The sequence below is a fragment of the Rhinoraja longicauda genome, chromosome 7, assembly GCF_053455715.1.
Source record: "Rhinoraja longicauda isolate Sanriku21f chromosome 7, sRhiLon1.1, whole genome shotgun sequence".
NCBI lineage: Eukaryota > Metazoa > Chordata > Chondrichthyes > Rajiformes > Arhynchobatidae > Rhinoraja > Rhinoraja longicauda.
In genome coordinates, this window is record NC_135959.1 from 62,308,667 (window position 1) to 62,323,904 (window position 15,238).

Genomic DNA, 15,238 nt, shown 5'->3' on the forward strand with positions numbered 1-15,238 from the left:
CCGACAGTTCGCCGGGTGTCGCGGGCATGATCGTGAGGAGTCTTCCAAGAAGCGTCGTGGATCTCAGCGTGTCGCTGAGAAATCATCCGGAGTGAAATTTCTCGGCGACAGCTGGCTTGTCGCCAGGTATCGTTGCTTATTGCGGGCGCTGTCGCATGCTGTCCCCAGGTTTGATAGGTTCTCAGATGCATTTAGAAGCACATTATATTAAAATAAGTAAAGTCATTACAAAATACCATAAAATGCTTGTGTTTAACCAATTTATTTACCGTCAGGACATTTGACAGGTAGATTGGAGGCGACAGTTTGACGGTCAGGTAAGCGTGGGAATTTTCATGATGTTTATGGCCATCAGCCATTACATTTAAAGTGGGCTCCCAACCCAGATATGCAACCCAGAAACCAGATATGCATCTCCCGTACATTTTCAAAGAATGCCCACACACTTTTCACAAAAATCCATAACCAAGTTTTTATTTTTTTATTTTAATACAGCTATTAGTAAACTGGAAGTCAATCCAGTTCATGCCTTGTTACAGTGATGCTTGGTTTTTAAGTAACGCATACAAGATGTTATAGTTCAAAACTCTCAAGTACTTACCGACTTGTCAGTGATTTCAGCGAAAATCAGGACGCCGGAGAAGCATTGACAGCATGGGAATTTCGCGATATTTCTGAAGACGGTGTAATCTCGACCTGACTCGGCATTGTCGTGGTCATTGTCGTCGGGTAAAAGAAAAGTTTGGCAATCTGCTACGACTTTTACAGTCGCCGGCAGTTTCCAAAAAAATTGCCTAAGTGGGACAGGCCCTTAACTTTCTCAGGCATCTGAGAAGATTCGGAGGGTCCACAAGGATTCTCTCGGACTTCTAGTTGCGTTCTCGAAAGTATTTTGCAGGGATGCAGTCGTGTGACAACTACTCTGCTCTCACCTGTTTGAACCGACAGAGTGATGAACACAGCCCAGTTCATCACAGGCTTGTCACTTCCTTCTATCTAATCCATCTTTGTGATGCTTTGCAACAGGAAAGCTGGAAGTATTGTCAAGGATGCCTGCCATCCTGACATTCATTCTTCTCACTTCTATCTTCTGGGAGAGGATACATGAGCTTGAAAGCTGAGACGTCCAGACTTAAAGAATAACTTCTTCCCCACTGCTATCAGACTCATGAATCAATCATCTTTTTCATACCCTTTTGCTGGAGGCACAGTCATGTACTTTAACTCTTAACTCTACCTCATTTATTAATTCTGTTTTTGTACTTTAATTTTTTTACACTACAATCATGCGCAATTTTGCTATTTTGTGCTCATTTTATTTAGTATTGTATTTATCATTGCTGTATATATACTGTTAACTCTGTGAGCTTCATGTGAATAAAGAATTTCATTGTGTATGTCAGTAATCTGCTTCTGCCCCGGATAGAGGCAACTGAGCCTGTTCGTGCAAAACAACCACATTGCTCAAGGTAGACACAAAATGCTGCAGTAACTCAGTGGGATGGGCAGCACCTCTGGAGATAAGGAATGGGTGACGTTTTAGGTCGAGACCCTTCTTCAGACTTTTTCAGTCTTGACCCAAAACATCACCAATTCCTTCTCTTCAGAGATGCTGCCTGTCCCGCGGAGTTACTCCAGCATTTTGTGTCTATCTTCGGTTTAAACTAGCATCTGCAGTTCCTTCCTGCACATTGGTCAAGGAGGTGCATACAACAGGACTGTCTACAACCACTGGACAGTGAAGAAGGCTATCAAATGATACAGAAGGAATCAAATCAGTTAGAGATATGGAGAGAGAATGGCAGATGGATTTTAACCTGGTAAAGTATGACGTGTTTTTCTAGGGAGGTCTGTAAAGGAAAGTATACCGTTAAAGACAAGGCCCTGAAACAACATTGATATTGAGAAGGATTTTAGCATCCAGGTCCATGACTCCCTGAAAGTAGCGACACAAGTAGACAGAGTGGTAAAGAAGGCACATTAGTCTGCTTGCCTTTATTGGTTGGGGCATTAAGTATAAGTCACATTATGGCGAGTCTGGAAACTTGTTCTTTGTTGAAGAAGTTTATTGTGACAGCAATATTCGATTACAAAGTTTTCTTAACAAGATAACGGACAACCATTAAAACTCACTGTCCTCTTCGAAGGCGTCTCCCAACTAACTCTTTTCGGGTGCCAAAAGCGCACATGACAACACTGTCCAATCAGCGATGTCGCTCTCTGGACCAATCCCTACGGTCGCGCCCACACGTGACCTTGCTGGCCAATCTGAGGGTTCGACGACTAGGACCACTCTCTATGGTCGCTACAACATTGCAGATATATAAATCTTTGGTGAAGCCAGATGTGGAGTGTTGTGTGCGGTTCTGGTCACCCCACACAGGAATGATGTGGAGGCTTTGGAGAGGGTGCAGAAAAGGTTTGCCAGGATACTGCCCGAATCAGAGGGGATTAGTTAGAAGGAGAGGTCAGATAGACTTGGATTGATTGAAAATGTCAAATACTAGCGGGTACAGCTTTAAGAGAGTGGGTGAAATTTAAATGGGGTGTGCAAGGGAAGTATTTTTACACAGACAGTGGCGGGTACATGGAATACTCTGCAGGGATCATTGTGGAATCAGATACGAAAGTGGCTTTCAGACGTTTTCAGATAGGCTCATAGATTTGCAAGGAATGAAGGGATATAGATCCACCAACATCTATTGACGAGTGAACATCTTTTTTTTTTAAATCAAAAATATTTATTCAAATATTAAAATAATATATACAATACAATAAAACCAAAACAGAACCCACCACCAGAATACTATTTAAAAAAAACAAAAAAACAATTGAAACTATTATACAATTATATTACAATCCCCATCCAGGATACATCCAATCCCCCGCGGTGCCCAGCGGTCCCGGAAATCCTCCAGGGTGCCCGTGGACAGTGCGTAGTCCCTCTCCAACACCACTCGGGCACGGATGTAACCCTGGAAAAGGGGTAGGCAGCTGGCTCGGGCAGAGCCCTCTTCCGCCTGGCACCATGACTCACGGATGACCAGCTTGGCCAGTGAACATCTTGGCATGCAGCAATATATACAACCTAATTTCCCATGTAACCTGCAGCCAATGCAACTCATAATCCGTACATGACATTTGCAGCAAAACTTTTCAGATTGTGAGATGGTGCTTACATCTCTGGAACATAGAACGGTGCAGCACAGGAACAGGCCCTTCTGCCCACAATGTCTGTGCAGAGCATAATGCCAAGGCCAACTCTTATCTGACTGCACATTATCCAAATCCCTGATATTCCCTGAATATCCATATACTTATTCAAAAGTCTCTTAAATGCCCTTATCATATCTCTGCCTCTACCACCACCCCCGGCAGCTCATTCCAGGCACTCACCACTCTCTGTGTTAAAAACTTGCTCTGCACGACTCCTTTAAATCAGAAATGCGAAAGGTAAGGAAAAATCATCACTGGGACAGGCAGAGACAATGCTGCCCTTGCCTTGATTTGAGGTAGAAGCTGTGACCTCAGAGCAGTTTAGTCACTCCTTGATGAAGCAAAGCCTCTTCATCAATTGCTAATCATTGAATTTGAGGCAGAAAAATTGCCAAAGTCCTACGGTGAAAATGGCTCTTGCTGAAACTTCCCTGTCTCTGCCTCCGTTCTCAATTTTCTAGCAGTTTTCTCAGCTCTGCACATCCTCTTTTCATTCGCCTCATCGAGGAATGTTCCACAAGCTTTTCAATCAATGGAGAATACAATTTTACGACCCTGACCGTCCTAACGACTTCTCAGTCTTTCTCCAGCCTATACTCCTGCTCCAAAAACATGCACAATTGCAATAGCAACCAAAGGTTAACTAAAATGCAAGCCGTTCATGATACTTGTAAATAAAATTGGTGCATTTAGACAATAGACAATAGACAATAGGTGCAGGAGTAGGCCATTCAGCCCTTCGAGCCAGCACCGCCATTCAATGCGATCATGGCTGATCACTCTCAATCAGTACCCCGTTCCTGCCTTCTCCCCATACCCCCTCACTCCGCAATCCTTAAGAGCTCTATCCAGCTCTCTCTTGAAAGCATCCAACGAACTGGCCTCCACTGCCTTCTGAGGCAGAGAATTCCACACCTTCACCACTCTCTGACTGAAAAAGTTCTTCCTCATCTCCGTTCTAAATGGCCTACCCCTTATTCTTAAACTGTGGCCCCTTGTTCTGGACTCCCCCAACATTGGGAACATGTTTCCTGCCTCTAATGTGTCCAATCCCCTAATTATCTTATATGTTTCAATATATTTCCTTCATTTTGTTTAATATCTTGTGCAAATATCCAAGACTGAGCGCTGGCTGCGTCACTTCTGAGTTCATGCAACTCAAAGTCAGGAAAATAAATGTACAGTTCGCAGAAAAACCCTGTGTGACAGCACTTACTGACAAATCATTGTCACACACTGATTGACTTCGTCATCTGCCTGCTCTGCATGCTGCCAGCCATAATTAGAAGCGTGGGAGCAAACATAAAGGACAGAGAAAAAATGAGCAGTAAGGTGCTTTCATGCAACCTCACTGCACAGCTAGATCACGCCTGATCTGCGAAGTCAATCTCACCTTTTGCGTTTTTCCTGTATTTCTTCATTTCCTTATAACGCAAAAATCTTTCATTCTCTTCCTTAATTTTACTCATTGACGGACCATTCTTAACTCTCTGGGGTAACTAATTTGATAGATTCATAAATGTTTGAATGATGATTTTATCCCCTCCTCAGTCTGACCCACTTTTCTTTGACCCTAAGCTCTAGATTCCAGGGGAAATGGAACTACCTTCCACCTTCTATCTCCCACACAAGTGTGCCAACAATTCCCAATCTCTTATCATTTTTTTTAAAGTCCCCTTTTCTATATTTCCAATGTAAATAACCTCATATCAGTCACTACCCATTCACTTTGTGACTTTGCACCCTTCTTAGCACTTTTTCACCTCGCCTAGGCTCTCTGGACGCGGTGGGGGCTTAGCCACTGTGTTTAAGAAACATTTCAATTGCCGCCTCCTGAACGTTGATCATTTCTCCAGTTTCGAGGTGCAACTAATTAAAGTAGGCCAAGCCTATCCCCTCTTAATTGTTCTTGTGTATCGCCCACCAAAAATGCATAAGGACTTCATCACCCAATTTGCTGATCTGATTTCTAACATTTTGCCCAAATTTGACCGGGTCATGATTCTTGGTGACTTTAACATTCATGTTTGCTGTCCCACTAAGCCTCTTGTGAGTGAATTTATGCACCTGGTTGAGTCCTTCAATCTGACTCTTCACACCACGGGACCCACTCACAAGTTAGGCCATACTCTCGACCTAGTGTTATCGTCCGGATTCCCAATCTACAACATTGAAACTACTGAGGCCTGTCTATCGGACCACAGCGCTATCATTTTTGACGCATCTCTGCCTTTATCTCCCGCAAAATCTAATCTCCCGCAACATAAATTCATTGACTGCCAGTAAATTCTCCGAGGCTCTCACAGCTGCCCCCAACATCTGCACTATTGAGGCTTCTCCCCCACCATCTCAGCACTGAGGATCTCACCTCTTTATTTAATATCACTTGCACTTCCATCCTGGATTCTATCGCTCCCCTTAAAATGAAAAAGCCTAAGCCCAAAGGTCGGCCTTGGCTCAATGACACCACCAGAGCCCTAAGAAGGGAGTGCAGAAAATCAGAATGGAGGTGGAAATGTGACAAGCTTCAAATTTCCTTCGAAATTCTGAGAAACAATCTTCTCAAATACCAGGAAGCAGTAAAGTCTGCGAGAGCACAATACTTCTCCGACCTTATCTCCAAAAACTCTCATAACTCCAAGGTCCTATTTAGCACAATTACGTCTGTCATATGTCCTGCCCCCAGTACCAGCTTAGTTGGGTCCCCTGCTAAGTGCAAAGAATTCGCTAAATTTTTCACCAGCAAAGTTGAGAACATTAGAATGAACATTTCCCCTCCCACCCGTGACCTAGCTGTCTCACTAGTCTATGAAACCTGCAACCTGAAACCTGCCCTCTTGATCCTGCCCCCACTGCCCTTCTGAAGGATGTCATTGCAATAGCCGGTCCCAGCATCCTCTCTATTATCAACAGTTCTCTGGCCACTGGCACTGTTCCAACCTGTTTCAAGCACGCGGTGGTCCAGCCCCTACTGAAAAAACCTAACCTAGACCCCACCTTGCATAGCAACTACAGACCCATTTCCAAACTGCCATTCCTGTCAAAAGTCCTTGAAAAGGCAATTCTAAACCAATTAGTGCCCTACCTATACCAAAACACCATCCTGGAAAGTTTCCAGTCAGGTTTCAGAGCCCACCACAGCACAGAGTCTGCCTTGTTGAAGGTACACAACGACCTGCTTCTCACCATCGACACCGGCGACTGTGCAATCCTGCTCCTTCTCTATCTCAGCGCAGCATTCGATACAGTGGACCACACCATCCTTATTGATCGTCTCCGGTACGCGGTTGGCATTGATGGCACTGCCCTGAGCTAGTTTGATTCCTACCTCAAAGATAGGAGTTTCGCCATCAACATAGGCAGTTATTCCTCTTCTCCAGCTAGCCTCTCCTGCGGAGTTCCACAAGGCTCCATCCTAGGCCCCATTCTCTTCTCTCTATACATGCTCCCCCTTGGCCAAATCATTCAAAGGCACGGCATTTCTTTCCACTGCTATGCCGATGACACTCAGCTTTACCTCCACCTGAAACCCAACAACTAGTCAAATTTAAACAGCCTCTTACACTGCCTTGAGGACATAAAATGTTGGATGGCACAGAACTTCCTCCAATTAAACGAGAGCAAGTCTGAGGTCATCCTATTCGCGCCCCCCCACCCCCCCCCCCGACTCCATCAAATCGATAACAGGCAGTCTTGGAAGCCTATCCTGCCTAGTCAAACCACATGTCAAAAACCTCGGCGTGATATTTGACTCTGCATTAAAGTTTGACAAGCAAGTCAACGCTATGGTAAAAGCCAGCTTCTTCCAACTTCGTACCATAGCTAAAATCAAACCTTTCCTCCAATTCGACGACACTGAAAAAAATCATTCACGCTTTCATTTCCTCCCGCCTAGACTACTGCAACTCCCTATACACTGGGATCAGCCAATCATCCCTGTCCCGCCTGCAACTGGTCCAAAACGCCGCAGCGAGACTCCTGACGGGTACCCGTAAAAGGGACCACATCTCGCCGATTCTGGCCTCTCTCCACTGGCTCCCTGTACGGTAGAATCAACTTCAAGCTACTCCTATTCACATATAAAGCCCTAAATGGACATTCCCCCCCTACATCAAAAATCTTCTAACCCACCTCTCTAACTCCAGGTCCCTCAGGTCGGCCGACTTGGGGCTACTCACTATCCCGTGGTCTAGGCTTAAGCTCAGGGGTGACCGCGCTTTTGCGGTTGCAGCTCCTAGACTGTGGAACAGCATCCCTCACCCCATCAGAACTGCCCCCTCCATCGACTCCTTTAAGTCCAGGCTCAAAACCTATTTCTACTCCCTAGCGTTTGAGGCCCATTGAGGAGGCGCTGTGAACTGTTTTGTATGTGCTGTTATGTTTGTGTGCTACTGTATGTTTCATTTTTTCCTTAGTACCTAATCAGATGTACAGCACTTTGTTCAACGTGGGTTGTTTTTAAATGTGCTATACAAATAAAATTGACTTGACTTGACTTGACTTCTTACAGCTTTCTTTCCCATCTATCTTTCAACCTTGAACAATGTGGATATAAACACAGGAAGGTAGACACAAAGGTTGGAGTAACTCAGAGGGACAGGCAGCATCTCTGGAGAGAAGGAATGGGTGGTTTTGGGTCGAGACCCATCTTTTCGTCTCGACCCGAAACGTTACCCATTCCTTCTCTCCAGAGATGCTGCCTGTCCCGCTGAGTTACTCAGTTTTTTGGTCTATCTTCAGTTTACACCAGCATCTGCAGTTCCTTCCTACACAAATAAACATGGGAACCTTGCCTAAGTTATTAACACCAAATGCAAAATGCTCTTTTAGTCACCCCTACAATTATGTCATACATTACACCTCAAACGGGAAGAACTTGCAAAAAATTGACCATTTTAAGGTTGGGGACATGTTCAGTACTTAAATCTATTGCTCTATTGAGGTGTTTTTCTTCCTCTCTGTTGCAAAGGACAACTTTTGCTGTCATTGGTTGTCGCAAGAAATTCCCTACACTTTCAAATGATATTTGTCACCTGTTTTACGCATTGCAACTAATTTTGCTAATGGCATTCCCTCCCACCAACCCTCCACAATCTCCCACCCCAACAACACTATTGTAGCAGATTATAGAGAACTCAGTAGGTTCTGGCAATATTGTACAGGCTGGGATTCTGCTGCATTGAGCCACTTCTATCATACACGTCATACAGGCTGAAGAAGGGTCTCGACCTGAAACATCACCCATTCCTTCTCTCCCGAGATGCTGCCTGACCTGCTGAGTTACTCCAGCATTTTGTGAATAAATCGATTTGTACCAGCATCTGCAGTTATTTTCTTATACACGTCATACATATTATTTCATTGAAAATCCCAATTAGGTCATACCATAGTAAGGAGGATACTGAGATGGAGGTGCTACTCCTTCTTCCTTGCCCTGCATTTCATTTTCACTCTTCATTTTAATGGCTGAAACCAGAGTGAGTTTCATTGTAGCAAGGACTCTATGTTTTTATAAAAGTTACCTTGAAAGTGCGCCACCTTTAAATGACTTTCTTCTCAGTTTACACTATCGTTTATTTGATTGGCTATTTTAATTCAAATGGTCGTGTGCTGTAGAATCATGATCCTAAACAAATGTTTGCTCATTAACTGCTGAACTGCTCTGCGGCACGGTGGCGCAGCGGTAGAGTTGCTGCCTTACAGCGCTTGCAGCGCCAGAGTCCTGGGTCCGATCCCGACTACGCGTGCTGTCTGTACGGAGTTTGTACATTCTCCCCGTGACTGCATGGGTTTTCTCCGAGATCTTTGATTTCCTCACACCCTCCAAAGACATACAGATTTTGAGTTTAATTGGCTTGGGTTTGTATACTTGGTATAAGTGTAAATTGCCCCTAGTGTGTGTAGGATAGTGTTAATGTGCCGGGATCGCTGGTCGGTGCGGACTCGGTAGGCTGAAGGGCATGTTTCCGCGCTGTATCTCTAAACTAAACTATTATCTAAAATCGCAATTGAAATTTCCCAGTATTTCTGCAATGTGAATGCAATACAGTATTTAACGTTTGCAATATATTCTTCTACATCCCCTAAAGGCTGCTGTGATTATGCCATAATCAGAACAAGGGGAGATAAGCACATGACAACCATGCACAAAATCAAGCAGAGCATTTAGGAGACTATGTTTTCACATAGGTTGTGGTGGTATTGCAGAGTGCGGTACCAAAAAAATGTTCGAACCATATAATAAATATTGAGGAGGTGGTTTGATGCCGAGATTAAACTAAAGAAACAGCAGGATAATGGAAGTATGAAAACGTAATCTGAATGAGGGAAGACTTGTGTGGGGTGTAACTGGCTGTGTAAAGCAAATGGACTGAAAAGTCTGTGCTTGAATTTTTTTTAAAGCATCCATATCATTTCTACATTTTCTCATCAGGAAGGGTGGCTCCGTCCTGGGGGCAGAGTTAGATTCATGGGAAGTGGTCTTGGAGGGGAGGATGCTCCTCAAACTGCAGAGCATCTTGGACAATACAGCTCACCCCCTCCATGACACACTGGTCAACCTGAGGAGCACCTTCAGCAACAGACTGGTTCCACCATCATGCAGTACAGAACCCCACAGGAGATCCTTCTTCCCTGTGTCTATCAAACTGTACAACTCCTCCCCCTTCTGTCGTGGGGTAGACTGACTCTCCCCCTCCCCCCCCCCCCCCCCCCCCCCCCCCCCCGCAAATCTTTCCACATCTACAATCCTTTCCACTCGTCACTTTAATTTCATGTTTCTTGTGTTTTATGACTTTGTCAGATCAATTTCCCTCCTGGGATAAATAAAGTTCTATCATATTGTATCATATCGTATTGTATAATTAGACAATAGACAATAGGTGCAGGAGTAGGCCATTCGGCCCTTCGAGCCAGCATTAGAGTTGGTAAAATTCACAGTGAGTTTTAAATAAGTAAAACTGTAGACATTAATTTTGTTCCAGTATCTATGATGGTGTCTGGATTTATACCAGCCCACTAGACACATGTATCATCCTGTGGCCCACACCACCAACTACAAGAGGGAGAGTCTTAGACACCCTTAAAAATCTGTCCTCAGAAATCACATTCAGTCTCATACCTCTTTGCTCAACTTTGACAACAAGATTATTAGTTGATTACATATTAATAAGAAGAAATAAATGATTGTTGTGGAGATTGCAAATAGTGCCAATTATTGTATGTCTTCACATAGAATTACAAGAGGAATACAATTACCTCAGCGATGAATAATGATGTCCAATACACAATGGACAATCTAGTTACAGAGGCCATGGCTGGGTTATGAAAACCTGATTTATGGGCACCATTACATACAAATGAGCTCCCACAATTTTATCAAATAATATTCCTACAAACTGGAGAACTAGTTTCCTCTCTCCCTTAGTAATTTTTCTTTAAACATAGAACAGTACAGCTCAATAACACACTCTTCGGCCCACAATGTCTGTACCGAACATGATGTCAAGCTAAACGGATCTCCCCTGCCTGCACATGACCCATAGCCCTCCATTTCCTGCATATTCATGTGCCCATCTAAAATACTTTTAAACCCCATTATCATATCCGTTTCCACCACCACCCCTGACAGAGCATTCAGGGTACCGACCAATCTCTCAGGTAGGGTCACAACCCGAAACGTCTCCTATTCCTTTTCTCCACAGAGCTGCCTGACCCGCTGAGTTTAAATCCACCCTTCAAGCATATTGGTTCCGATTCAGTTCAGTCTCTTAACGGTTCTATGTGTGTTTGGTGCTACTTATTACAATGTATAGAGGTATGGTTACCATAATGAGTCATATGTATTTTCTGGATCACAGAGAAAATCAATTTGTGGATGTAAAAAAAGAGAACCCATTTGTTGCCCAGGATGGTCTGTACCTAACCCTAATATGACCTATTCTGTCTCTGTGATATTGAGGTGTTAGGAATTCCTACTGTGCAATAGTGTAGTTTAGTTTAGTTTAGTTTAGTTTAGTTTAGTTTAGTTTAGTTTAGTTTAGTTTAGTTTAGTTTAGCTTAGTTTAGTTTAGTTTAGTTTAGTTTAGTTTAGTTTAAAGATACAGCACAGGAACAGGCCCTTCGACTCACCAACACCATTTTGACCAGCGATCCCCATACTATAAAGCTATCCTACACACTAGGGCCCCACTGTTTTGAAAGGTTCCTGTTCAGTTTTGTCTATTCTTCATGTATTTTGTAGTGCAGCATGATCATTTAAGTAATATGATGCTCGGAGTTGAGTTGCAGACTGTGACTCAAGATGGAAATGTTGTGAGAAGTCACAGAGGAAGGCAATAACACTTTTGCAGGTGACTTGTTTCAAGGTAAGACTCCGGTGCAAAATCTGGATTGATAAATTCTCAATCGGGCTATCAAATATTTTAATGCTACTTTTTATAAGCCAACTTTTTAAAGTTGGTTTAAAGGGCTACAGCAGCGTTTCTTAACTTTTTTGATGCTAGACTACCTTCCTATACTGACATAGAACTTTTTTTAATGTCCTAGCCAATTTTGCGTTTGTTTTTCTAGTGCTCAATTTGTGCATATAAACTGGAAGTTAAATGAAAGTTGGAATGTGGACTTTAATTAAATCGAATAACCTGAAACTCACCCTATTTAGTGAAGATAATAATCAAAATAATTGCTTTTGTGTTTAATTGAAATTCAACATTTTAGAAGAAACCTTTAACGTGAAATGATCATGATCATTACAGCTGCTCAATCAATACAATGGAGAGCTTCCACTTGAATCAGTTCCTTGTCGCCTACTCAAGCACAGCTCAAAATTCAATGTCTTCTGAGATACCAATATTTCCATTTGACAAGGAATTCAATTACTTTTCTTAACAATTTACATTTGGCAATTTACAAAAGACAGGACTTTTCTATCAGGTTAATTTGTCATTATTGGTATAATTCTTTCTGTTGAGGATTCCACTGGGAAAATTACACCAGTTTTTCCTTTAACTTTGTGTGGTCCCAAGGTATTAATCATTCTGGATGTTTTCAAGTATTGTTGCTCAGAATCATACCAAACACAACAACCCGAAGATGGGACATTAATTTTCCCTGTTTATAGAATCATAGAAACATAGAAAATAGATGCAGGAGTAGGCCATTCGCCCCTTCGAGCCTGCACCGCCATCCAATATGATCATGGCTGATCATCCAAAATCAGTACCCCGTTCCAGCTTTTCCCCCATATCCCTTGATTCCCTTAGCCCTACGAGCTATATCTAACTCTCTCTTGAAAACATCCAGTGAATTGGCTTCCATTGCTTTCTGTGACAGAGAATTCTGCAGATTCACAACTCTCTGGGTGAAAAAGTTTTTCCTCGTCTCAGTCCTAAATGGCCTACCCTTTATTCTTCAAAAATGTGACTCCTGGTTCTGGACTCCCCCAACATCGGGAACATTTTTCCTGCATCTACCCTGTCCAATCCTCTAAGAATCTTATATGTTTCGATAAGATCCCCTCTCATCCTAATTTCCAGTGAATACAAGCCATTCTTTCATCATATGTCAGTCCCGCCATCCCGGGAATTAACCTGGTGAACCTACGCTGCACTCCTTCAATAGCAATAATGTCCTTCCTCAAATTAGGATACCAAAATTGCACACAATACTCCAAATTGCACACAATACTAAAATAAACCCACAATTTATATGTGCTGTATTGTATATTTTATTGAAGGCCAGATGCTTCTTTGCTTTTTGCAGCTTTACTTCTCTTTCGTTACTTGGCTCATGACATCCCTCATTTCTGCTCATTTCCAAAAACTGTCACCCGTTTGAAAAAAAATAATTGTACCTCCTTTGACAGTCTAACTAGGCAATTTCTAATCCTTTATGTTCTCGTTGGCCAGTGCAGTGAATTTCAACCGAAAAAATGTACGCAAGCAAAAACGTTAATTGGAAGACCTGACGCAAAATAGAAATGGATTGGAATATTAACTTACTCTGAGCTGTTTGGCAATTTGTGGCATTCTGCTCAACTCTGGAAATTCAGAGATCTCTGTCAGCTTTCTGCAAATATTCCATTGTGTACAATTGTTCATCCAATCTCGCACAGATCAGTCAGGCTGCTAATGCAGAGCGAATGGTCCAGAGACCAGTTGTTGAGAAACATAGGGCGACAGAATCCATTCATGCTGATTCAATAATCAAATGGCAGTACACAGAGCTAACAATGAAGTCACTAACAGGCAGGAAAACCACAGCTTGAGACTGAAGCTATCAAAGAATTGTGCTCTGACTCCAGTCAAAACTGTAGCAACTGTTCGCACACCGTAAATGTCAGTGGAAATACATTGTAAATGTTAAGGGAAAATGTTCGGTCTGTGTTTTTCTTTAATTATATTCAATGTTATGAATAATTTACTCACTCAAAGTTAGTCACTGACAAATCTAGAGTAAAATGTGGAGTGGGCGAAGATAATGTTGTCTTTTGCTTGACATGTTATGTCTCAGTCAAATGACAAAGTTAAATATTCTGGTAAGAATGGCAAATAACATCTGCCATGGATTCTGAATGCCAAAATGGAAGGGTGATGCTTACAGCCAATCCAAATAAAGGTCATAACTGAGTGTGTGGAACAGTGATATCCATTGATATATGAACACGGTAATTCCTTGATTTATGTACATTCAGTTTACAAATCTCTGTTCCAATGCTAATGACTCTGTGAAAGCTACCCATGTATGGAACAGCACACTCTGCACACAGACTTTCATTGTACCAACTTGCCCACAGTGCCTTCTACCCAACCTTTGCGAATTTTGAAATTTCATTCACCCAAATGCCCCCCAGCAATGATTTCCTACTCCTTTGCCCTTTAATCTATTTTCCAATTCACATTAGTCAATTCTATCTTCATACCATTTCAATTGCCTGTAATTAAATTTATTCATTTTATCAGACTCAGGTTTTTACTTTCAAACGGAATTTGAAACTCTACCATGTTATCGTCAGGCAAATCTCCCAGGGATTTATTTGCTATAACATCATTAATTAATCTTGTCTCTTTCTACAATACTTATACACTTATACTCAATGCCCCTAGTAATGAAGGCATGTATTCAATACGCCTTTTTACCACCCTGTCCACTTGTGTTGCCACCTTTAGTGAGCTATGAATTTGAACTCCAAGATCCCTCTGCACATCAATGCTGTTGAGGGTCTTGCCAATAACTACATATTCTCTCTTTATATTCAACCTCCCAAAGTGCAACACTTCGCACTTGCTCGGGTTAAACTCCGTCCATTTCTGCAGCTGATATTTTCTGGTTGTATCTTCTGACAGCCTTCCTCACTGTCTGCCACTCCTCCAATTTTGGTGTTTTCAGCAAATTTACTCACCAACCCATCTACATTTACGTCTAGGTCATTTATATATATCATAAACAGCAGACATTGATATTGTTACAAAGACTGTGTGCATTCTGATAAAGAATCTTTAATCTCATTGCATTCTTTTTCTTTACTCTATTTAATAATTCACCTTTGTGCTTGTGTAGACTGCCCCCTTCCAGGAACTCTCTGGATATTGTTATCCCTGTCACTGCCTTGCACTATTGCCTTCCCCTTTCTCTTGGACTTCCTAAATTTCCTTTTGCCTGAAACTCCAATTTGTATTTCCTTCTCCCTTCCAATTCTACCCTCAGATCCCATTCCTCTGCCAAGATAGTTTAAATCCTCCTCAATGGCAGCAGCTGAACCCACAGGGCAGAAGATAGACACAGAATGTTGGAGTAACTCAGTGGGATGGGCAGCATCTCTGGAGGGAAGGAATGGGTGATGTTTCAGGTTGAGACCCTTCTTCATTGGTCTCATTCCCAACGAGCTGCAAGCTGCCTGGCTTGAAGCATCCCATCTCTCCTGTGAATGGTTCGGGTTCCTCAGGAATCCAAAGACTTCTCTCTGATTCTCGCCGTTCATTCGACTGCTCCACCTTCTTATTTCTTGTCTGGCCAGCATGCG